Source organism: Mobula hypostoma, chromosome 9, assembly GCF_963921235.1.
Source record: "Mobula hypostoma chromosome 9, sMobHyp1.1, whole genome shotgun sequence".
Classification (NCBI taxonomy): Eukaryota; Metazoa; Chordata; class Chondrichthyes; order Myliobatiformes; family Myliobatidae; genus Mobula; species Mobula hypostoma.
The window spans coordinates 140,778,989-140,803,993 of NC_086105.1; the positions used below are offsets into that span (position 1 = coordinate 140,778,989).

General features: G+C 44.6%; 1 protein-coding gene across 4 annotated transcripts in view; it reads left to right on the forward strand.

Moving 5' to 3' along the window:
• caskin1 (CASK interacting protein 1) overlaps positions 1-25,005 on the forward strand; it is a 740,245-nt gene that overhangs the window by 165,684 nt on the left and 549,556 nt on the right. The window lies entirely within an intron of this gene.

A 25,005-nucleotide genomic window follows, 5' to 3' on the forward strand; every position in this document is an offset into this window, starting at 1 on the left:
TATCTGTGAGCCGAGCTTAGTGGCTTCATCAGACGTCGGGATGGATCCTTGCAGACAATGGGAAGAACAACGTACCAGTCCGGCATTGCCACACACTGACACTCTGATTTCTCCGCAACGCAGGCAGCCTTTATTACTGCAGTCTGTCATCTCCCTGCAGCAATCCTCTGTGTTCTTATTGGGGTCACTTGCTTTCTGCTTTTGATGTCTCTGTTCAGTTATAACTGCCTATATTTTCTGCTTGTTTTTACTTCCAATTTTTCTCCTTCATGCTTTCCCTCCTCACACTCTAATTTTGCTTCCCTTTTCTCTTGCTCTCTCCAGCCTGAATTTCCCCATTTTTCCCCTTCATTTTCACCCTTGGTCCCTGCTGATCTCCTTTGTTTTCCAATTTGATCTTCCTCCATCATATTTTTTCCTTGCTCTCTCTCAGTCTCTCTCACACATTCTGTCTCTGTCTCATTCTCTCTTACTGGCCCCTCCTCTGTCTCCCCCCTACCCTTGCTACTTCCCACACCCACAGCTTTTTCTCCTATCATTTATCTCACGTCCAAAACTCTCTTCCCCCATCTTTCCCTCTTTCTTTCTCTCTCTCTCTCTCTCCCTCTTTTCAACTATCATGTGTCCCTCTCTTTCTCTGGAGCAGGGATTCCCAACAGACCTCCCGGTTAATGGTAAGGCTCCATGGCATAGAAAAGGTTGGGAACCGTTGCTCTCTAAGTATGCGAGAGAGAGGGAGAGAGCAAGGGCAAAATCTGAGGAGGAAGGAGCAAAGGTGGAAAATAAAAGAGTGAAGGATGGACCAAGGGGAAAAATGAAGAGGAAAGATGTGGAAAGATGGACTACTGACACAGGAGAAAGAGGGGGCCGTGTTCTCTTTTGAATCTTTTGCTTGATTACTTGATTCCACGCTGAGTGTGAGGTGATGGGGTGATGGAGTACCTGTGGGTCTGGGGGTAAGGTGGGGTGGGATTAGTGTGCAGTGTTTAAAGGGCAGAGGAGGGGTGTAGTGGCATCTGGTGATAGTCTGCGATGGAGTGGGGGAGCTAGGGTGGGATACAGCGGTCCCCAACCACTGGGACGCAAAGCATGTGCTACTGGGCCACGAGGAAATGATATGAGTCAGCTGCACCTTTCCTCATTCCCTGTTGCGCACTGTTGAACTTGAACATAGGGTTGCCAACTGTCCTGTCTTTGCCTCCGTATATTGGACTAAATTGGTTTGTTCCATACGGGACCGCCCTTGTCCAGTATTTCCCCCCGCTAAGGTAGAGCGTTCCTATGAAACCCTTTGTGCCAAAATGGCGTAAAACGAAGAAGCAAGTACCATTAATTTATATGGGAAAAATTTTTGAGTGTTCCCAAACCCAAAAAATAACCTACCAAATCATACCAAATAACACATAAAACCTAAAATAACACTGTGTACATACATCTGCTGATCCTTCTGGTCACATCTTCAGTGATGTTCCTGGAATCATCGGGTGTTTTGAGTCTTTCAACATCATACAACCTCCTCCAGGTGACCCATCCGGGGCTGATCAGACCCCAGCTTGTGTCCAGATGGCTAGCTACTTATGACTCCATGGCTCCCCTAACATATAGTAAAAGCAGGAATGATATGATAAATGCACAGCCTATATAAAGTAGAAATAATGTATGTACAGTGTAGTCGGGAAGATGACGCCAAAACCGATTTGTGGAAAAAAAATCGGCACATACGCGCATGCGCACACAGGCGCCCACGCAAGGCTTCATGGTCATGGTAGTCTTTCTCGGGGTAAACACAAGTGTCCCGTATTTGACTGCTACTTTTGTCCCTTATTTGGGAGTGAGAAAGTTGGCAACCCTAACTGTAAAAGACTTGTTGAGGTGAGCTTAACCCTATTTGAACACCACCCCCCCTCCCTGCCCCCCGGTCGGTCGGTCAGCAAGAATATTGTCAATATTAAACCGGTCCACGGTGCAAAAAAGGTTGGGGACCCCTGGTCTTGTAGATGTATTGTCAGTACGTGGTGGGGCCCTAGAGTGAAAAGCAGGAAATAAAACATGAATATTATCTTATAAGTTAGAATTCATCGATGAAGGACAGGTACAGGAAAGAGAGTGGAGGGACAAGGGCCCAGGGCAAGCGTATGGGATTATTGTATGTAGGCATCAAGATCATTGTGGATAAGCTGAGCTGAAGGGCCAGGATTTGTGCTACATGGCTCTTTAAGACATAGGAGCAGAATTAGGCTATTCAGCCCATCGAGTCTGCTCTGCCACTCGATCATGGCAGATTTATTTTCCCCCTAAACCCCATTCTCCTGCCTTCTCTGCATAACCTTAAGTACCTACCAACCTCCACTAATTTAGCAATGAATTCCTCAGATTCTCCGTGACTTTATATAAAGCATTTGAATCAAAGTTCAAAGTTTAAAGTAAATGTATAATCAAAGTACGTACATGTCAGTATACAGTACTGTGCAATAGCCTTAGATGTATATATATATATAGCTAGGGTGCCTAAGGCTTTTCCACAGTACTGAATTTGCGATGTGGAGCAGAGAGCAAATTTATAAATCTGGCGGAAGTAAAGGATGTTGGGAATGGCGAGGGTGGAGCGCTGTGGGAAGGTTGTGGGACAGGTGGCAGAGAAGGAGTGCCAGGGTCGGGAGGTGGCGTGGGTGCAGACACACCCAGACCTGAGACACCAGGCAAGGTTGTTTGATTCCAGAATTATTATTACAGAAGGTCTCTCTGGTGTTTCTCGCTTCTTCCCCCAGTTCCCAACCATGATTCCCCTCTCCCTGCCCCATTCCCACTCTCAGTCCACAATAGAGACCCATATCAGAATCGGGTTTATCATCACTCACAGATGTCATGATATTTATTCTGCGGCAGCAGTGCAGTGCAATGCATAAAACTACGACAATACTGTGCAAGAGTCTTAGGCACGCCAGCTATATATGTGTGCCTAAGACTTTTGCACAGTACTGTATACTATGATATGATCAGGAGGAAATGTGACATAAAGCCCAAGAGACTGGAGATGCTGGAACCTGGAACTGCTGGGGGAACCCAATTGGTGAAGCTGCATCTGTAGAGGTTGAATAAGAATCAGAATCAGGTTTATTATCACCAGCAAGTGTCATTAAATTTGTTAACTTAGCAGCAGCAGCACAATGCAATACATAATAATGGAGGGAGAAAAAGAGCAGTGAATTGCAGGAAGTATATACACATTAAATAGTGAAATTAAATCAATAGTGTAAAAAATTAAAAAGTAATGAGGTGGTGTTCGTAAGTTCAATGTCCATTCAGAAATTGGATGGCAGGAGAGAAGAGGCTGTTCCTGAAAGTCTGAAGACCCTCCAACTTGAAAAAGCCCCTAAGCACGTACCACCAGGTTCATGGACAGTCATAGTCATAGTCATAGTCATACTTTATTGATCCCAGGGGAAATTGGTTTTCGTTACAGTTGCACCATAAATAATTAAATAGTAATAAAACCATAAATAGTTAAATAGTAATATGTAAATTATGCCAGGAAATAAGTCCAGGACCAGCCTATTGGCTCATGGTGTCTGACCCTCCAAGGGAGGAGTTGTAAAGTTTGATGGCCACAGGCAGGAATGACTTCCTATGACGCTCTGTGTTGCATCTAGGTGGAATGAGTCTCTGGCTGAATGTACTCCTGTGCCCACCCAGTACATTATGTAGTGGATGGGAGACATTGTCCGAGATGGCATGCAACTTGGACAGCATCCTCTTTTCAGACACCACCGTCAGAGAGTCCAGTTCCATCCCCACAACATCACTGGCCTTATGAATGAGTTTGTTGATTCTGTTGGTGTCTGCTACCCTCAGCCTGCTGCCCCAGCACACAACAGCAGACATGATAGCACTGGCCACTACAGACTCGTAGAACATCCTCGGCATCGTCCGGCAGCTTCTACCCACTATAACAAATAGTTCCCTCGTTCAATAAGTTGGACTCTTGACCTCACAATCTACTTCATTATGATCTTGTACCTTATTGTCTACCTGCACTGCACTTTCTCTGGGGCTTCTGCACTTTATTCTACATTGTTATTGTTTTACCTTGTTTGACCTTAATGCACTGTGCAATGATCTGATCAGTATAAAGAGTTCTGAAGACAAACTTTTCTCCGTATCTTGGTACGTGTGACAATACAACCTATTTAGATGAAGGGTCTCGGCCTGAAACGTCGACTGTACTTCTTCCTAGAGATGCTGCCTGGCCTGCTGCGTTCACCAGCAACTTTTATGTGTGTTGCTTGAAATTCCAGCATCTGCAGATTTCCGCGTGTTTGCAACCTATTCCAAATTCAGTTTGATCTATGTTGGTCCTTGATATGACATACCCCTGCAGACACGGTGGTAATGTGGTTATGCGGTTTGGTGTGTATAATCTGGAGGGTAGTGTCGTGAGCACGACATGGTAGCACTGTAGTTAGCACAACTCTTTGCAGCGCCTATGGCTGGAATTCAATTTCCACTGCTGTCTGAGAAGAGCTTGTACATTCTCCCTGTGATCGCATGGGTTTCCTCCACACGCCCCGCTTCCCACCCACATTCCAAAGATGTACAGCTCAGGGTTAGTAAGTTGTGGGCATGCTATATATATATATTTAAAATTTATTCGTTGACGGGATGTGGGGTCGCCAGCTAAGCCATCATTTGTTGTGCATCCCTAGTTGCCCTTGAGAAGGTGGTGATGAGCTGCCTTCTTGAACCGCTGCAGTCCGTGAGGTGTAGGGACACCCACAGTGCTGTTAGGGAGGGGATTCCATGATTTTGACCCAGCAACAATGAAGGTACAGTAATATGTTTTGAGTCAGGATGGTGAGTGACTTGGAGGGGGATTTACAAGTGGTTGGTGTTCCCAAGTATCTGCTGTTCTCGTCCTTCTAGATGGTGGTGGTCGTGGGTCTGGAAGGTGCTGCCTTAGGAACGTTGGTGTGTTGTTGCATTGCGTCTTGTAGATAGTACACACTGCTGCAACTGTTTGTCGATGGTGGAGGGACTGGGTGCTTGTGGAAGGGGTACTAATCAAGTGGGCTGCCTTGTACTGGATGGTGTCAAGCTTCCTGAGTGTTGATGGAGCTGCACTCATCCAGGAGAGTGGCGAGTATTCCATTACACTCCTGACCTGAGGCTTGGCGCCAGAAGAGCGGCAACACTTGCGGGCTGCCCCCAGCATGTACTCGGACTGTGTCGGTTGTTGACACAAGTGACGCCCTTGACTATATGTTTCCATGTATATGTGACAAGGCAGGTTAATGGTTCAGCACAGACTGGATGGGCCAAAGGGTGTGTTTCTGTGCTGTAGTGTTCTATGACTCTATGATAAATAAACCTAAACTCTAACTTTAAAAACATTAAAATTTTACAGTGGCTCAAGGAAGAAGTCTTTGTTATGAACAGTGACTGTTGAATTCCTGATAAAATCCCTTCTGTCTTCCATCAGGATGAAACTGTCCTAGTGAACTATAGGCTGGATCTCCCTCCACCCCCTCTAGCAATGGACAGTGGACAATGAAAACCTTCATCCCAGGAGCGTTCTAAGCAAACATTATGCAAGATATAATTGATTTCCCAAGCTGCCAAGTATCCTTAATTAAGTGTAACAAAGACAGTTGAAAGAACGTCTCTGACTGTAAGGCAATTTAGTTCACAGAATCTGAAGGTATAGGCTCTGAGCTGGCAACAATGGAAGCTATTTTGATAGGGAAAGCTATACCTCGAGGATTGGTGACCATGGGTTAGGCAATACATCCTGTCCCCTGTAGCTGGCACAGTATAAAAATAGTGAATGTTTCATGTGGAGGTCGATGTGCCTCGAGTAATGAAGAATTTTGACCGTGCAGCCTGAGTGTTGAGTTACACGGTTCCCTGCCTAATAAATTACTAGCGTCGAATAATGAAGTCCTTGTGTGCCTCTTAAGTTGTTTCAGTTCCTTTTTCTGTCTAGTTCTGTAAATGTTTGGGTTAATTATGGACTGGAAGCCTTGAATTGCAGTGCACATTGGAAGTTTAATTGAAGTTGATGGACTGCTTCAAACATGTTCTAATCAGAGTGTTTCATATCCTTCCCCCCACCATGTACACAGCCCCTGCAAACTCAGGGAGCTTTTACCATGAGTTCGAACATTGCTGAAAATCTGCTTCTGTCAGTTCAACTTTTCCCTTGTACACTCAGTGACTACTTTACTAGGTACCTCCTGTATCTAGCAACGTGACCACTGAGTGTATGTTCATGGTCTTCTGCTGCTGTAAGCCACCCACTTCAAAGTTCGACGTGTCGTGTGTTCAGAGATGCTCTTCTGCACACCACTGTTGTAATGCGTGGTCATTTGAGCTTGAACCAGTCTGGCCATTCTCCTCTGACCTCCCTCAAGGTATTTTCACCCACAGAAATGCCACTCTTTGTTTTTTTAAGCTTTTTGCACCATTCTCTATAAACTCTAGAGACAATTGTGTGTGAAAATCCCAGGAGATCAGCCGTTTCCGAGATACTCAAACCACCCCGTCTGGTACCAACAATCATTCCATGGTCAAAGTCACTTAGATCACATTTCTTCCCCATTCTGATGTTTGGTCTGAACAACAAATGAGCCTCTTGACTATGTCTGCATGTTTTTATGCATTGAGTTGCTGCTACATTCTTGGCTGATTAAATATTGCATTAATGTACAAGTGTATCTAATAAAGTGTCCACTGAGTGTATAATCATGAGCTGCAGGTTACATGTGGCAGACCAAACCCATCCATCCTGGACTGTGAGTAAAGAATACTGTCTTTCACCAGTCACCCACCAACATCCTGCCCCCCTCAACACGTACCCTCCAACCAAGTGCTCTGTCAGTTCTTACCCTACCACTGTGAATAATTGAATCATTTTTCTCATCACGAGATACAAACTGAAGTCTCCTGCCCCTCTGCTGCCTGTCCTGATGGCTGAGGTTGCTGTTCCGGTGGGTCTTTGCCTTAGACAGATTAGGTTGCTGTGCAAACAGTTCTGGAGACAAACGTGAGTTGTAGTTTCGCACAGAGGTTAGATTTCATGGTGGAGCCAACAGTGTGTGCACTAAAAAGGCTCTCTTTCTTACAGGAGTAATACTTCTGAGGCTCAGTTTTCTCTTACAGTTCCTTGTTCTCTTACTGCTGAGGTTGAGTTGGCAGTCTCCATCTGTCAACTGCTGGTATTTGGCTCAGATGGTAACAAGGGACCAGTGAAAACTCAAAAGTTGGATTCAAAAAGTTGTAGGAGAAATTCCCACTCTGTAGGCTTCAACACAATGTCCATGAGGAGTTCTTGAGTTGTTGGAACATCATCCATATCTTTGCATCTTCACAATACGACCAACCCTTTACCCATCTTCTCCCCTATATAAGTACTTTCTCCGCATCTAAATAGATTAGATTAGATTATGAGGACACGCAGTCCTCTTTTATTGTCATTTAGTAATGCATGCATTAAGAAATGATACAATTTGTTCCTCCAGAATGGTATCACAGAAACACAAGACAAACCAAGACTCAAAAAAACTGACAAAAACCACATAATTATAACATATAGTTACATCAGTGCAAAGCAATACCGTAATTTGATGAGGAAAAGACCATGGGCATGGTAAAAAGAAAAGTCTCAAAGTCTCTCAAAACTCCCATCATCTCACGCAGACGGTAGAAGGGAGAAACTCTCCCTGCCATGAGCTTCCAGCGCTGCAAACCTGCCGATGCAGCATCCTGGAAGCACCCGACCACAGTCCGACTCTGTCTGTCTGAAAACTTCGAGCCTCCGACCAGCCCTCCGACACCGAGCACCATCTCCGCCGAGCGCTTCGACTCCTGCTCCGGCAACAGGCAATAGGCAAAGCCAAGGATTTAGGGCCTTCCCCTCTGGAGATTTTCGATCGCACAGTAGCAGCGGCAGCGAAGCGGGCATTTCAGAAGTTTCCCCAGATGTTCCTCCTTGCTTCTCACGTCCGTCTCCATCAAATCAGGATTGTGCACGGCCCCTAATTAACAAATACGATATCAATTCAGAGCGGCTGTGCGCGCTGTGTCGTGATATGAGGCCATCATATCTCCCTCATATAAACATGTAGGCATCTTCTCCCCTATATTAAGTACCTACCCCCACGTAGATATTTTCTCCCCTATATTCATACCTCCTCCTCAATGCAGATGTCTTCTCTCCTCTATTAACACCTCAAGGAGATTAGAGAGATTAACTTACTTGTCACACATACTTCGAAACATCGAAACATACAGTAAAATACGCCATTGACATCTTCGTTTGTGATCTGCTGGGGGCAGCCTGCAAGTATCATCATGTTTCCTGTGCTAAAACAGCATGGCCGTAACTGAGATTGCTCCTAAAAGAAGTGAGTTATTGCACTGGCTAAATTACTCGACCATCAGCCAGACGTCTGCGCTATTGAACCGGAGGCTTGAATTCAAATCCCACCACAGCAGGTGGGAAGGTTAAATTCAAGCAATTAAATACAATAACTGTGAAATTACTGGATTGTTTCAAGGACCCAGCCGATTCACAGTGTCATTCAGGGAAAGGAATCTATCTACCTTCCTTGTTCTGTCCGACCTGTGAGGGATTTCTCCCTTTTGTTTGAGGTTCAAGACTTAGGTTGACTTTTGCGGTGTTGTGTTTGGCTTTTAACAGCTGTGGTGATTCATCATGGAAAATAAATTCCTTAATGGGATTTTTCTTTCCTTTTAGAACACCGATAAGGAGGAATTTTGTTAGCCAGATGTGTGGTGAATCTCTGGAATTTATTGCCACAGACGGCTGTGGAGGCCAAGTCATTAAAGAGAAGGTTGATGGGGTCTTAATTAGTGTGGGTATCAAAAGTTATGGGGGGAAGACACGAGACTGGGGTTGAGAGGGATAATAAATGGTGGAGCACCCTCAGTAGGGTGAATGGCCTAATTCTGCTCCTCTGTCTACATCTCTGACGATGCTGCAGTTTTAAAACCTTCATCTCTGGATTTTTCCTACCACTTTCGGCCCTGTGAGCCTGCTGGATCTCAGTTTCTGGCCTGCCTGCTCCCCCGTTAACTTGATCATAACTTTTCCAGAGTTGTCTCTCTAATTCTCTCTACCCTGCAGCGCACTGGAAGTCTTCTTTCAAAAATGGTCCTGATCAGTACCTTGGGATGTGCTATATAGGTTTCTGTGGAAACAAGCCTAAACTCAATCCCTCTGTAACCCAACACCACCAGTCAGTGACTCCCAGCTGAGATACCAGATGATGTTGAGGAGCACAATGCATTTACCACACCATGTTCAAGTTTATTGTCATTCAACTGCGCACATGTATACCGACAAATGAGACAACGTTCCTCTGGAACAAGTGGCACAGCACAGTACATATAACTGATACACATAACAGGACTGGACTCTTCATCTCATGGTCTTGATATTTATTGTTTATTTACTTATTATTATTATTTCTTTCTTTGTGTATTTGCCCAGTTTGTTGTCTTGTGGATATTGGTTGAACTCCCAAGTTGGTGTGATCATCCATTAATACTATTATGGTTATTATTCTCTTATGAATATGCCAGCAAGAAAATGAATCTCCAGGGTTGTATATGTTAACATATATGTACTTAGATAATAAATTTACTTTGAAACTTGAACTCTGACATAAAGTAATATTACCACAAAGAAATATTTCTCATCAATGGTTCTGATTGGATGCAATCCTGGAGGTGGACTCCACCCAGAATAAGTACCATCCAATCAACAGCCCATCAGTGGATAAGTAAAAAGAATCAGCCATGATTCATTGGTGTGTCAGGCAGCCCACAAGAGTCGTCATGCTTCCAGCGCCAAAACAGCATGCCCACAATTTACTCACCCTAGCCCGTATACTTGCGGAATGTAGGAGAAAACCAGAGCACCCAGAGGAAACCTACACGGTCACAGGGAGTTCTTGATGGGAGTTGAATCCCAATCTTACAGCTGGAATGCTGTAGGCATTGTGCTAACTGCTGTACTACCCCAGAGGTCAGGGTGTTTCAATAAGATCTCTCATCTGCAATTTAACTCCATTTATCCATGTTAAAACATGCTAACTCTACATAAATTGGCCTTGCTCCATAGAAACCTGCTTAAGGAAGGCTGGCCCTATTTGCAGCTAAGACAAGCATGTCCAGAAAGATAGAAAGATGGGTGTTAACCTCTGGTTAGTGTTTCTGGTCCCACAGTGAGCACAGGTTTCCGTGACATTACACAAGATCTGCAGACAAAGATCCGCATTCCGAACCCTGCAATTTAGAGGTTTTAAGTCTGTTTTCCAAAGTTCATGAAGTACCAGTCTTCGGTATGTTGCTTATTCTAAACACAGCTCCACAGAGAATTCTTTTTTGAACTCAGTTGCATTCCCCTTCCAATGACATCTTAAATGTAAAGTTAGGGTGGAGAGGGTTAGGATAAAGTTAGGGTAAAGTTAGGCCGTTAGGGTGGAGAGGTGGAGAACCGTCTCCAACAAAGGAGGTGTAAGGCGACCCTTCCCTCCGCTAGGTTGCAGGTCACCCTTGGACAAGGTGTAGCACCTGCTTAGCCCCCTGACCAGGTGGTGGATGGTCGTATGAGCAGCCTGTTCATATCACAAGTCCTGCTTATGTGACCACTGCCACTAGGCACACAATCTCTGAAGAGTATTGATAATGGCTGAGATCACCCGTCTTGTAGACACTGCCCAGAAGAAGGTAGTGGCAAACTACTATTATAGAAAAATTTGCCAAGAACCGTCATGGTCATGGAAAGCCTTATGATACAGTACATAACAAATGAATGAATGCTGTTGATTCCATATGACAACGTTTCCTGCTTGTTGTAGTGTTATACCTTGCTACTACTACTACTACTACGTCGACTCAGGCCTAGGGGGCCGGCGTCGGGCACAATGACAGACTCTACACTTCTCCCTCTCCCTCATCAGTGTGTTCGGTTCGTCTACATTAGCCATGTCGCTGTCTTCTAGGAGCGTGTTGACCACAGTCTTGGGAGGGCGCCCAGGGTTCATCCTCCCGTGCTTGGGCTCCCATATGATGACTAGGCTGGCAGGTAGCTCGGGGTGGTGTAGACAGTGCCCCGCTAGTTGCAGTCTTCTCGCCTCGATTTTAGTGGTGAACATCGGTAGGTCGTTATAGAGCTCGACGTTCGTCATGTGCTGTTGCCAACTCACGTCAAGAGCCATCTGGAGCATTCGTGTATAGCAACCATCACGAGACTTTTGCATCATCTTGGTTTAACCTTGCGTTTAACCTTAAAATGCTTGCACTTGCTTGTTCGTGTTCCTGGGAATTTCTGGTGCAGGAGATACTCCCGTTTGGTTGCCAGCGCTGGTAAAGCGTAGGAATATTCGCGCCTCCATACAGTTGCCCTCAGGCACTGCGATGGAACAGAATATCTAGGAGAGAAGACAGTTGGTAATGTAAGCAGTCTTTGTACAGCATAGGGACCTCCAGCTATTTTGTAATCAGTAATTGGTTTATTATTATCACATGTATTGAGATACAGAGCAAAATGTTTTGCATGCCGCCCAGACAACCATTTCCAAACATAAGTACATTGAGGTAGTACAAAGGGAAAAGTAATAATAGAATGCAGAATGCACACTCAGTGGCCACATTATTAGGTACACCTGTACGCCCGCTGTTAACACAAATATCTAAATAGCCAATCATCTGGCAGCAACTCTATGCATAAAAGCATGCAAACATGATCAAGAGGCTCAGTTGTTCTTCAGATCAAACATCAGAATGGGGGAAAAAATTCGATCGAAATGACTTTGACCATGGAGTGATTGTTGGTGCCAGACAGGGTGACCTGAGTATTTTGGAAGCTGCTGAGCATCATGGTAGTGTAATGGTTAGCATGGTGCTATTACAGCTCGGGGTGTTCAAGAGTTTGGAATTCAATTCTGGTGCTATTCTATAAGGAATCCTGTACATCCTCTCTGTAGAACGTAGGGTTTTCCCCAGCTGATCCAATTTCATTCCAAAGATGTACCAGGTAGGTTAATTGGTCATTGTAAATTGTCCAGTTATTAGGTTAGGGTTAATTTGGGTTTGTTGGGTTGCTGGAGCAGCATGGCTTGAAGGGTCAGAAGGGTTTACTCCATGCTGTATCGCTAAATAAATAAATACACAAATAAATGAATGAATGAATAAATAAATAAATCTGTGATTTCAGATACAACAGTCTCTAGAGTTTACAGAGAATGGTACGAAAAACAAACAAAAAAATTTCAATGAACAACAGTTCTGTGGGTGAAGATGACTTGTTAATGAGAGAGGTCAGGCAGGAATGCCCAGACTGGTTCAAACTGACTGGAAGGTAACAGTAACTCAGATATCCACACGTTCAACAGTGGCGTGCAGAAGAGCATCTCTGAACGCACAATATGTCTAACCTTGAAGTGGATGGGCTACAGCAGCAGAAGACCATGAACAGTGCACGCGATGTGCTGGAGGAGATCAGCAGATCAGACAGCATCTATGGATGGGAACAAGTAGTCGACGTTTTGGGCCGAGATCCTTTATCAGGCCTGGACTGATCTGATGAAGGGTCTCGGCCTGAAACGTTGATGCTACCCGACCTGCTGAGCTCCTCCAGCACATTGTGCGTGTTGCTCTAGACTTCCAGCATCTGCAGAACCTCTTGTATCTATGAAGACCATGAACTTACACGTAGTGGCCACAGTACCTAATAAAGTGGACACGGAGTGTATACCGAGGACAGTGAGGTGCTTAGATTTGCATGCCATCCAGGCCGATCAATTCATATACACTATAAGTACATCAGTGATATTGTAACGTATTGGTTCATTATTGTCACATGTGACAATGATGCAGGTTCTCAGCCCAAAACATCGACTGCTTATTCCTCTCCTATAGATGCTGTCTGACCTGCTGAGTTCCTTTAGCACTTTATGTGTGTTGATCTGGATTTCCAGCACCGGCAGAGCCTCATGTTTATAACTACAGCACACTATAGTGGGGTGTGAACACGAAAGCTTCTAATCCACATCGCCAAGGACCTCACGTGGTCTCTAAACACCAGCTGTGTGGTGAAAAGGGCACAAAACCACCTCTTTCACCTCAGACGGTTGAGGAAGTTTGGTATGGGCCCCCAGATCCTAAGAACTTTCTACAGGTGCACAATTGAGAGCATCCTGACTGGCTGCATCACTGCCTGGTATGGGAACTGTACCTCCCTTAATCGCAGGACTCTGCAGAGAGTGGTGCGGACAGCCCAGTGCATCTGTAGTTGTGAACTTCCCATGATTCAGGACAATTACAAAGACAGGTGTGTAAAAAGGGCCCGTACGATCATTGGGGACCCAAGTCACCCCAACCACAATCTATTCCAGCTGCTACCATCCTGGAAGTGGTAAAAGTCAGGACCAACAGGCTCCAGGACAGCTTCTTCCACCAGGCCATCGGACTGGTTAACTCACGCTGATTTGAGTATACTCTATATTACACTGACTGTTCTATTTATTATAAATTACTATGATTGCACATTGCACATTTAGATGGAGATGTAATTTTTACTCCTCATATATGTGAAGGATGTAAGAAATAAAGTCAATTCAGTTCAATTCTATTCTATTCAATCGAATTCCAGGGATGAGAATACCCCCCAGTGAGCCACACCATTCTTCTAAGATAATAATGCCAGGCTGTTGTTGCCGAAGTCTGCAAGTGGTTGTAATGTACCAGAAGCTCACTGCAGCCACGCCAGACACGCATTATCTGGAAACTGTGTCAGGATCTAAAATAACCCACTCATTATTGTTGCAAATTTGCACTTAAAATGAACTGAGGTGCTAATCGCTGAAGGCTCAGCACAAACAAAATCCGTTCCACCATCGCGTCCCCCCTGCCTTTGCAAGTTCCACGTCAAACTTGTACGTCAGTGAGCTAAGCTGTGTTTGTGGAGAAGTTCGAGCCCATGTGGCGTGGGAGGAAAGGCAAGTCCTCCTTGTGTGCCCGTGGCGTAGTGCTCCCGGGTGCCTGTTGTGTGAGCTGCTTCTAGCTCGGAGCACAGCCATCCTGTGAGGCACGGTACGTCCAATAGCCCGGCTAGGGATGGACTCCCGAGACTCTGGGCCGGTGACAACGAAGAGAAGAGGATACAGGTTAAAGGAGAGTGACTGCAGCGTGCATTGAAACACACACTTCACCAAAGGGAACAACAGGCTGGAGAAGCAACACCTCATATTCCATCTGAACAGCCTCCGTCCTGATGACATTAACATTGATTTGGCTCACATTTGAAATTACTCCACCTTCCCCCCTTCTCTTTTTCCATTCAGCATTCTGGTTACCCTCTCACTTCTTCTCACTAATTCCCTCCCAACTTCTTAATTCATCCCCCCTCTCCCATCTACCCAACTTCTCCTTCAGCTGGTCTCACCTAGCACCTGCCAGCGTGTACTCCTTCCTCTCCCCCCACCTTCCTATTCTGGCTTTTGCCCCATTCCTTTCCAGCCCTGGTGAAGGGTTGCAGCCTGAAGCACCGATGGTTTTATTCCTCTCCATAGATGCTGCCCGACCTACTGAGTTCCTCCAGCATTTTGTGCATGCTGATCAAAATTTCCAGCATCTGTAGAACCTCTTGTGTTTCAGAACTGTTACACAGTGATATGTGGCACAATCTAGTAAGGTTCTAGTCATGATTCCAAGCATGAACAGGTGACCAAACCAATTCCATTTCAAAGCATAAAAAGATTGCAAAGCTCTTCACTTCCAAGAAAGTAATTTCGCCATGTCCCTATTGCGACGCAGGAATCCATTTGCTTATTCATACACAGCAGTGTCCTCAGTCCAGTGAAGTATGACCACATGACCAAAAAATGATCAGTATTGGCCAGAGGATTGAGAGGAAATCCTTCAATCCTTCTCAGAAACGTGCCTTGGGATCTGTTACATCCACTGAGGTCATCACCATTATGTTCCATGTTGTATGACGTGGGCGATCATGGTCCCATGACCATCACTGTTCTTGGCTAGTTTTTTCTCCAGAAGTGGTTTGTCGTTGCCTCCTTCTGGGCAGAGTCTTTACAAGATGGGTGACCCCAGCCATTATCAATACTCTTCAGAGATTGTCTGCCTGGCATTACTGGCTATAACAAGGATTTGTGATGTGTACCGGTTGCTCATACGACCATCCACCACCCGCTCTCATGACTTCACATGACCCTCATCAGGAGGGGGGAGGGGATTAAACAGAGGCTACACCTTGCCTAAGAGTGACCTGCAGGCTAGCGAAGCGAAGGATCAGGACAGCCCAGCTCCTGACTCACCAAGAGTGCTTGTGTGTTAGCTGCAGCCTGCAGTTCAACCCACCATGTCACTCACGTAGGCTCGATTCAAGTGTCACAGAGTTTCATGAAGAACATTTCTAACAGTAGATGAGGCGTTGTCCGTCACCAAACATCCATTTACAATATCCTGCATTTAATTCCCACCACATTCAAATCCACTACCCCCAAATTCAAAAGGTTGAGTGAACTAGGGCTTTTTTCTTTGGAGCAAAGGAGTTGAGAGATGACTTGATAGAAGTATAGAAGATGATACGATGCATAGAATGGTAAGTGGGCACTTAGCACCCTTTCCCATGACAGAACTGGTTATAAAAGAGGGCACAATTTTAAAGCTGATTGGAGGGAAAGTATAGGGAAGGTTGATAGGACCAGGCAAAATAACAGTTCTCACAGACTAGATGGGCCAAAGGGCCTTATGACTCTGTAATGCTAGTTTTATTACACAGGGAGTGGTTCATATGTGGAAGATGCTGCCGGGGTGATGGTACAGTCATATACATTAGGAACATTAAAGAGACTCTTAGATAGGAATATGGATGCTAGAGAAAAGGAGAACTATGCGGCAGAGGCGCTTGGCAGAGATGGTGCTCAGTGCTCGGTGTCAGAGAGCTGGTCGGAGGCTCGGAGTTTTCGGACGGACTCGGAGTCGGACTGTGGTCGGATGCTTCCAGTATGCTGCATCGGCAAGTTGGCGGCGCTGGAGGCTCACCGTCTGCGTGAGATGATGGGACTTTTGAGAGACTTTGAGACTTTTACCATGCCATGGTCTGTTCTTATCAAATTACGGTATTGCTTTGCACTGTTGTAACTATATGTTATAATTATGTGGTTTTTGTTAGTTTTTAAGTTGGTTTGTCATGCGTTTCCGCGATATTCTGGAAAAACATTGTATCATTTCTTAATGCATGCATTACTAAATGACAATAAAAGAGGACTGCGTGTCCTCATAATCTAAATTGACCTTAGAGGTTAAAAAGTTTAGCATAACATCATGGGCTGAAGGGCCTGTACTGTGCTGTACTGTTTTAGGTTCTATGAGTCTATCACTCACCTACACACTGGCTACAATTTATAGTTGTCAGTTAACCCGCCAAGCCACAAATCTCTGGGATGTGGAAGGAAACGGGAGCTCCCAGAGAAAGCCCACATGGTTACAGGGAAAGGTGGGAAATCCACACAGGCGGTACTAGTACTGGGGCTGAGCTGGGTCACTGGTACTGTGAGGCAGCATCCCTCGTATTCTTCAGGATCCATGCTTCACCTGACAAGACTGGCACTCACCCCCAATCTCTAATTGCCCTTGAAATAGGTTTCTTACTAAAGCATCTCAGAGCGTGTTGCAGAGTCAACTACCTTCAATTCACACCATCTTGAAAGTTCCTTCCCCAGGCAGGATATTATATTCAGCCCGCCCTCTATCTATTACCCCAGCACTGCACTATAAACTCTTTAAAACACTTTTTATAATGTTGTTTACACATTATAAACACATGCTGGTAATTATGTATTTATGGAAATTTTATTCCATATCCGTACTTGAATCTCTAACTTTATTTTTATCTGCACACAAAATGCTGGAGGAACTCAGCAGATCAGGCAGCATCTATGGAGAGGAATGAAGAGTTGACGTCTGTCTCTTTATTCCGTTTCATACATGTTATCTGACCTGCAGAGATCCTTCAGCATTTTGAGCATGTTACTCTGGATTTCCAGCATCTATAGAATCTCTTGCACTTATTTTTATTTAATTTTTTTATCCTTTATAATGTTGTTTTTTGCTGCGTACTGCACCGTGACTAACAGACCACAGCAGACGAAATATATATTAGATTATGAGGACACGCAGTCCTCTTTTATTGTCATTTAGTAATGCTTGCATTAAGAAATGATACAATGTTCCTCCAGAATGATATCACAGAAACACAAGACAAACCAAGAATGAAAAACTGACAAAAACCGCATAATTATAACATATATAACATATATAGTGAATAAAGTTGATCCTTGATCCTTTCCCTCTGTGGAATCACATATTCACCAGGCCTACTGAGTGAAGCAGAATTTCTCAGTAATGGATGAGTGAACTAGTTTTTCAACGATCCACAGTATGGATCTGATCATTACTAAGGCTAGTTGTTTTTTGAATTGAAGATTGTTAAGTAAACTTCAGTTCTATAGACCATAAGACATAAGTGCAGAATTAGGCCATTCAGCCCATTGAGTCTGCTCCGCCACTCCATCATGGCTGATTTATTATCCCTCTTAACTCATTTTCCTGCCTTCTCCCCATAATCTTTGACATCTTTACTAATCAAGCACCTATCAACCTCTGCTTTAAATATACCTAGTGACTTGGCTTCCACAGCAGTCTGCGGCAATGAATTCCACAGATTCACCACCCTCTGGCTAAAGAAATTCCTCCTCACCTCAGTTCTTAAGGGATGTCCTTCTATTCTGAGGCTGTGTCCTCTGATCCCGGACTCCCCCACTACAGAAAGCACCCTCTCCACGTTCACTCTATCTAAGCCTTTCATTATTCGGTCGGTTTCAATGAGAACCCCTCCCCCCACCTCATTGTTCTACAGCTACCAGTATGGGATTTGAACCCTGGATTCTGGACTGTGAGTCCAGTCCTCTGGATTAGCACTGCAGTAGTCCATAACCTACCAGCACATCACTGCACAAATAGTACACTGCACTGAAATAATAAATATTCACAGACTGACTACCTTACTAGGGACGACATCTCTTACCCACATTGATTTCCAACTCTGATCAACGATGCCACGCCATTTATGGAAATACTTGGGAGTTGGCTGCAAGCCCTTGGGGAATAAGGGGATTGACCAGTGGGAAGATGTACCATGGAGCTGGAACTCAGCCCTTACCTAAAAAAGGAGGCAGTAACATTGGAAGCAGTCCAGAGGAGATTCACCAGCTAATCCCTGTGATGAAAGGGTTGTCCTATCAGTAGGGGCTGGACAGTTTGCGTCTGTATTCCTTGAAGTGTAAAAGAATGAGGGAGGACCTTATCCAAACACATAAGATCCCTAGGGGGATTAATGGTAAATGATAAGCTGTTTTCAGTGGCGGGAGAGTCACAGGCAAGAGGACATAACTACAAAATAAGGGGCTGTCGTTTACAGTTGAGCTGTGTAGAAGTTTATTTTCTCAGCAGATGGTGAATCTCTGCCCTTGAGGGTGGTGGAGGCCAGATTATGAGATATAGTTTAGGTGGAGATAGATACATATCTGGAAGATTAAACAGTAGAGGGACATAGGGACAGAAGAATAGCTGAGGCCAGCACAAATCAACCATAATCATCTTGAATGGCAGAGTTGCATGCCATCTTGGTCAATGTCTCCCATCCACTACATAATGTACTGGGTGGGCACAGGAGTACATTCAGCCAGAGACTCATTCCACTGAGATTCAGCACAGAGCGTCATAGGAAGTTATTCCTGCCTGTGGCCGTCAAACTTTACAACTCCTCCCTTGGAGGGTCAGACACCCTGAGCCAATAGGCTGCTCCTGGACTTATTTCCTGGCATAATTTACATGTTACTATTTAACTATTTATGGTTCTATTACTATTTATTATTTATGGTGCAACTGTAGTGAAACCAATTTCCCCCCGGATCAATAAAGTATGACTATGACTGTGACTATGACTAAAGCAGAGTAGACTTGAGGGACTGATTACCTACCCCCTCGCCCTGCTACCCTGTGTTCTTATGCAAACTCTCCAAGAGATGGATTAGGAACACGGATCGGCCACTTACTCTCCCATAGTTCCCCTCCCCCCACTATCCCTTGCTCCATCTTCTCATGAGATCACGCTTTCCTGACACTCACCCCCTATCTCGAATTGCCCCTAAGTCACATTCCGATCCAGTCAATCACATTCCAATCAAGATTCCGTTAACTCTGCCTTCAATATATTCAAAGGCTCTGCTCCCACTGGTCTTTCAGGAAGAGATTTCCAAGCTTTCATAACTCTGAGAAAAGAGTTTCATTTATGTAATAAGTGAGAAATTACATTTAAACACTAATTCCTGGGTTGAGATCCTCCCTGTATCTCCCTGTTCAGATTGAGGGTCTTGACCCAAAACACTGACTGTCTATTTCCCTCCACAGAAGCTCCCTGACTTACTGAGTTCCTCCAGCATCCTGATTTTCTGTTTTTTCAAAAATCATATTTCAAGATCTTGTTTTACTTTAACCCTTCGAAAACCCAGGAAACTATTTGTCTCGTGGGCTTATGGTGGACCTCTGTTTTCATTGAACCCGATGACTGAATCTTCTCAGACTTCTGGAGAAGACAATTTCAAAGCTTCACTGTCTTCTGCATGAAGAAAACTTCCCTCAACTTAGTGCCAAATGACCTACTCCTTTATCTGAGTGTGCTCCCAGTTTTTAGACATCTTGTCTAGGAGAACATCTTCTATGCATCCAATCTGTTGGATCCCATAGGTTTCCCTTGGCTGCTCTGATTTGCTTATCCACATCCCAAAGATGTGCTGGTAGACTAACTGACTACAGTAAATACATATAGCGTAGTTTATTGTCATATACACCAAGATGCAATGAAATTCCTAGCTTGTGTGAAGCTCATAAAGTTCAAAGTTCAATGTACATTTATTATCAAAGTATGTATTCATGATACAACCTTGAGATTCATCTCCTAACAGGCAGCCATGAAACAAAGAAACCCAAAAGAACTTATAAAAAAGACCATCAAACACCCAATGTGCAGAAAGAATAAAAACAAATCACACAAACAATAACTGCAAGCGAGTAGCGTTCTGAACTGAAGTCCACAAAGAGGGTCTGTACCCAGACCCTCAGCTCAGCGCAGAGCCGTATCAACATCATGAACCAGCGAGCTGAACTGGCCCTCTCCTCACCTCGGGCCTCGACACCCTGACCTTTCCAATCTGGCCCAATGCCTAAATCAATGTCCAAATATCAAGTTCAATTGCCTAGATACACTCTGGGGCCTGCACCCCGGAGCCTCAATTCAACCTGTACCTGACCTGTTTGATCGGGTAAGAGTAGAGTCGTCAGAATACAGTACACGATAATAATAAATACAACAATAAATACAGCAATGAGCGCAAAACAAGAGAGATTGGCTTTATTTGTTGTGTGTACATTGAAACATCAAAAAATATACTGAAACTCAGTAGGTCAGGCAGCATCAATGGAGAGGAATAAACAGCCAGCATTTCAGGCAAAGACCATTATTCAGTCCTGATGAAGGGTTTCAGCCCCGAAGCTTCGACTGCTTGTTCCTTTCCATAGATGCTGCCTGACCTGCTGAGTTCCTCCAGCATCTTGTGTGCGTTTCTCTGGATTTCAGGCATCTGCAGAATCTCTTGTGTTTATATAGTGGAATACGTGTTTATACGGGATTGTGCTGGGGCTAGTCCGCAAGTGTCACCGCGCTTCCAGAGCCAACGTAGCACGCCCACAACTCACTAACCCTGACCTGTACATCCTCGGAATGTGCGAGGAAACTGAAGCACCCAGTGGAATCCCATGTGGTCAAGGGGAGAAAGTACAAACACCTTACTGATAGCGGTGGGAATCGAGCCCCAGTTGACAAACACTGGCACTGTAAGAAAAACATAGAAAAAAACCCATAGAAAATAGGTGCAGGAGTAGGCCATTCGGCCCTTCGAGCCTGCACCACCATTCAGTACGATCATGGCTGATCATCCAACTCAGAACCCTGTACCTGCCTTCTCTCCATACCCCCTGATCCCTTTAACCACAAGGGCCATATCTAACTCCCTCTTAAATATAGCCAATGAACTGGCCTCAACTGTTTCCTGTGGCAGAGAATTCCACAGATTCACCACTCCCTGTGTGAAGAAGTTTTTCCTCATCTCGGTCCTAAAAGGCTTCCCCTTTATCCTCAAACTGTGTCCCCTCATTCTGGACTTCCCCAACATCGGGAACAATCTTCCTGCATCTAGCCTGTCCAATCCTTTTAGAATTTTATATGTTTCAATAAGATCCCCCCCCCCACACCAATCTTCTAAATTCCAGCGAGTATAAGCCCAGTCAATCCAGTCTTTCTTCATATGAGGGTCCTGCCATCCCAGGAATCAATCTGGTGAACCTTCTTTGTAATCCCTCTCTGGGAAGAATGTCTTTCCTCAGATTAGGGGACCAAAACTGCACGCAGTTGCACTAACCGCTACACTATTGTGCTGTGATGGAATGGTGTACAGTACAGTCTGGTAGTGAAAAACAGAAGCAGGACAAAGAGGAGAACTAAAGCAACAAAAAGTGAAGAAGTAGAATTAATGGTTCAACAACAGGTTAGCACCAGTGGGAACTAGTGTGTGAAAGAATTGCAAGCTGAATATCAAGTTTATTTTTGTCATTGACATATTTACTGTACATGGGTATAAAAGCCATGAAATTGAGCTTTTCACGGCAGTAGTACAGTACATTACCAGCATGACAGACATTAGTTACCATAAACTTAAATTAACATAAATTATACGTATTTTACAGGTGCACCGAAATAAGCAACAAAATAATGTAACAATACTAATCATAAATACACGAGATACTGCAGGTGCTGGAATTGCAAAATGCTGGAGGAACTCAGTTCAGACACCATCTGTCCATCCTGTCTGACAATGACAAGAAACCTGTGTGGGAAAGTTGTTAAAGTGGAAAAGATGTTGCACTCTCTCGACCTCGGAGGTCTGAGTCCAGTGGTATGAGTAGTCGTCACAATTGGGATCTTCCTTGGTTGTAGTGGACGGCCAAAATTACTTCTGTGCTTCATCATGTTCTTTGCTCTCCATCGAGCGTTGTGGAACCGCCTTCCTGGTCGTTAGATCTTGCTGTTGATCTCATCCGCCCAGTCCGCTGGAGAAGACTTTAACATCTGCCGGACAATGCTGAGGATGTTCTACAAGTCTGTGGTGGCCCGTGCTATCATGTTTGCTGTTGTGTGCTGGGGCAGCAGGCTGAGGGTAGCAGATACCAACAGAATCAACAAACTCATTCGTAAGACCAGTGATGTTGTGGGGATGGAACTGGACTCTCTGACGGTGGTGTCTGAAAAGAGGATGCTGTCTAAGTTGCATGCCATCTTGGTCAATGTCTCCCATCCACTACATAATGTACTGGGTGGGCACAGGAGTACATTCAGCCAGAGACTCATTCCACCGAGATGCAGCACAGAGTGTCATAGGAAGTCATTCCTGCCTGTGGCCATCAAACTTTACAATTCCTCCCTTGGAGGGTCAGACACCCTGAGCCAATAGGCTGCTCCTGGACTTATTTCCTGGCATAATTTACATATTACTATTTAACTATTTATGGTTTTATTACTATTTATTATTTATGGTGCAACTGTAATGAAAACCACTTTCCCCAGGGATCAATAAAGTATGACTATGACTATGACTATGACTAGGAAGCATCTATCTACTGCCCATTACACCACTGGCTTTTAGGGCAGCAATGAAGTTCCTCCATCTCTGGTGGTGTTTGGGCCTTCCTTCATTGTGTCAGTAGCTTGGTTTTCACTACTGTCGGTCACGCAAGCCCCTGAGGAGACTCAGGGATACCACTACACTCAGAAGTGGGACCCTTCATCACTGTTTCTACAACAGTTTTGGTTTACCAGTCAAGGTTGTTAGTCCTGAGTTGAACCCCGGAATCTAGAGAACTGATGGACCACTCTTAGTCTGGCCTCTAGCCTTTGATCTGCTTGACATGTTTAGCAAGTGCGAAAGCGTAAAGCCCTGACTCCAGCCAACATAGCTCTCTGGGTCATTGAGCCTCTAAACCCTGCAACAAGGTTGTGGTCCTCTTGGAGGAGGGAGCATCCATGTCAGTCTGTCTAGGTACCATATCTGATGTGGACTTTGGTGACCATGGTTTTCCATATAGATCTGTCCTTCGTTTTTTGGATGTCTTCCATTTCCTCGATGTGTAGCCACCTGGCTATACTTTTGATGTACATAAGCCAGAGGGTGGTGAATCTATGGAATTTGTTGCCACGGGCAGCAGTGGAGGCCAAGTCACTGGGTGTAATTAAGGCAGAGATTGATAGGTATTTGAGTAGCCAGGGCATCAAAGGTTATGGTGAGAAGGCGGGGGAGTGGGACTAAATGGGAGAATGGATCAGCTCATGATGGAATGGTAGAGCAGACTCAATGGGCTGAATGGCTAACTTCTGCTCCTTTGTCTGATGGTCTTAAGCCGAGATCTTCCTCTAGGTTTACTCCCCTCGATCTTTCCAGAGAGTATGAGTTTTTCTAGTTCATCTTTCCGCATGATGTGTCCGAGGAATCTGAGTTGTCTTTCTCTCATTGTTGGTACGAGTGATCGAACTGCTTGGGATCTTCTGAGAACTTCTTCATTTGATGTGTGTGTGGTCCATGATATTTTTAACATTCTCCTGTAGAACCATAATTCAGCTGCTTCTAGTCTCTTTTTCATTGCTGGAGCATCCACAGAGAGGAATAAACAGTTGGCATTTCAGTCCGAAACTGTTTACCAGGATGTAACGAAAGTAAAGCAAGATTGAGAGAGAGAGAAAGAAATGGAGTCTGAGGTAGCATTAAGGATTTTGGGGGTCGGTTCAAGAACACCATGGTAGTGGGGAAGAAGCTCTTGTTCAACCTTGAGGTACAGGTCTTCATGCTCCTGTAGCTCCTGCCTGCTAACAGCATGATGCCGAGGGCACGTCTCAGATAGAGGGAGTCCCTGATAATGGTGATTGGTTCAGAAGTGGGTGGGGAGCAAGAGAACTGAGAGAGTTTTAGAAAAGGGTGCAGGGGAGATTTACCAGGACGCTGCCTAGACTAGAGAGCATGTTTTCTGAAGATAGGTTGAGTGAGCTCAGGCTTTTCTTTGGAACAAAGGAAGATGAGAGGTAACTTGGTAGAGGTGTCTCAGCTGATTAAAGGCATAGGTTGAACAGACAGCCAGACATTTTCCAAGGGTGGAAATGGCTAATATGAGCGGGCATAATTTAATGTGATTGGAGGCAAGTACAGTACTGTTGAAAAGACCTAAGACTTTTGCACAGCACTGTATTTTGGTTAAAATAGGAACGTGGTTGGGAAACAGAAATAAGAGCACTTAGCTTTGTATTGGCTTAGTAATGTTAAGTGTTATTTGGTAACAGGAAAGATGTAATATACAGCCCTGTGCAAAAGTCTTTGGCACACTAGCTATATATATGTGCCTAAGAGTTTTGCACAGTACTGTATAGGGGGATATCAGAGGTAGTTTTTTTTAACACAGAGAGTGGCAGGTGCATGAAACTCCTTGCCAGGGGTGGTGGGAAGGGCAGAAGGGCAGATACAATAGGAGCATTTCAGAAACTCCTAGATAGGCAACTGGATGATAGAAAAATAGAGGGCCGTGTAGGAGAGAAGTGTTAGATGATCGTAGGGTAGGTTAAAAATTTAGCTCAATACCATGGGCTGAAGTGCCTGCATTGTGTTGTAGTGTTCTATGTTCTAACTGGGGGGAGTGATGTGTACTTGAGAGAGATAAGGTTACAGAGGAAAATGAGTATGGAGATAGGATTGACACAATCGGCTGAATGGTCTCCTTCTGTGCCGTAAGGAAATATGAGAAATT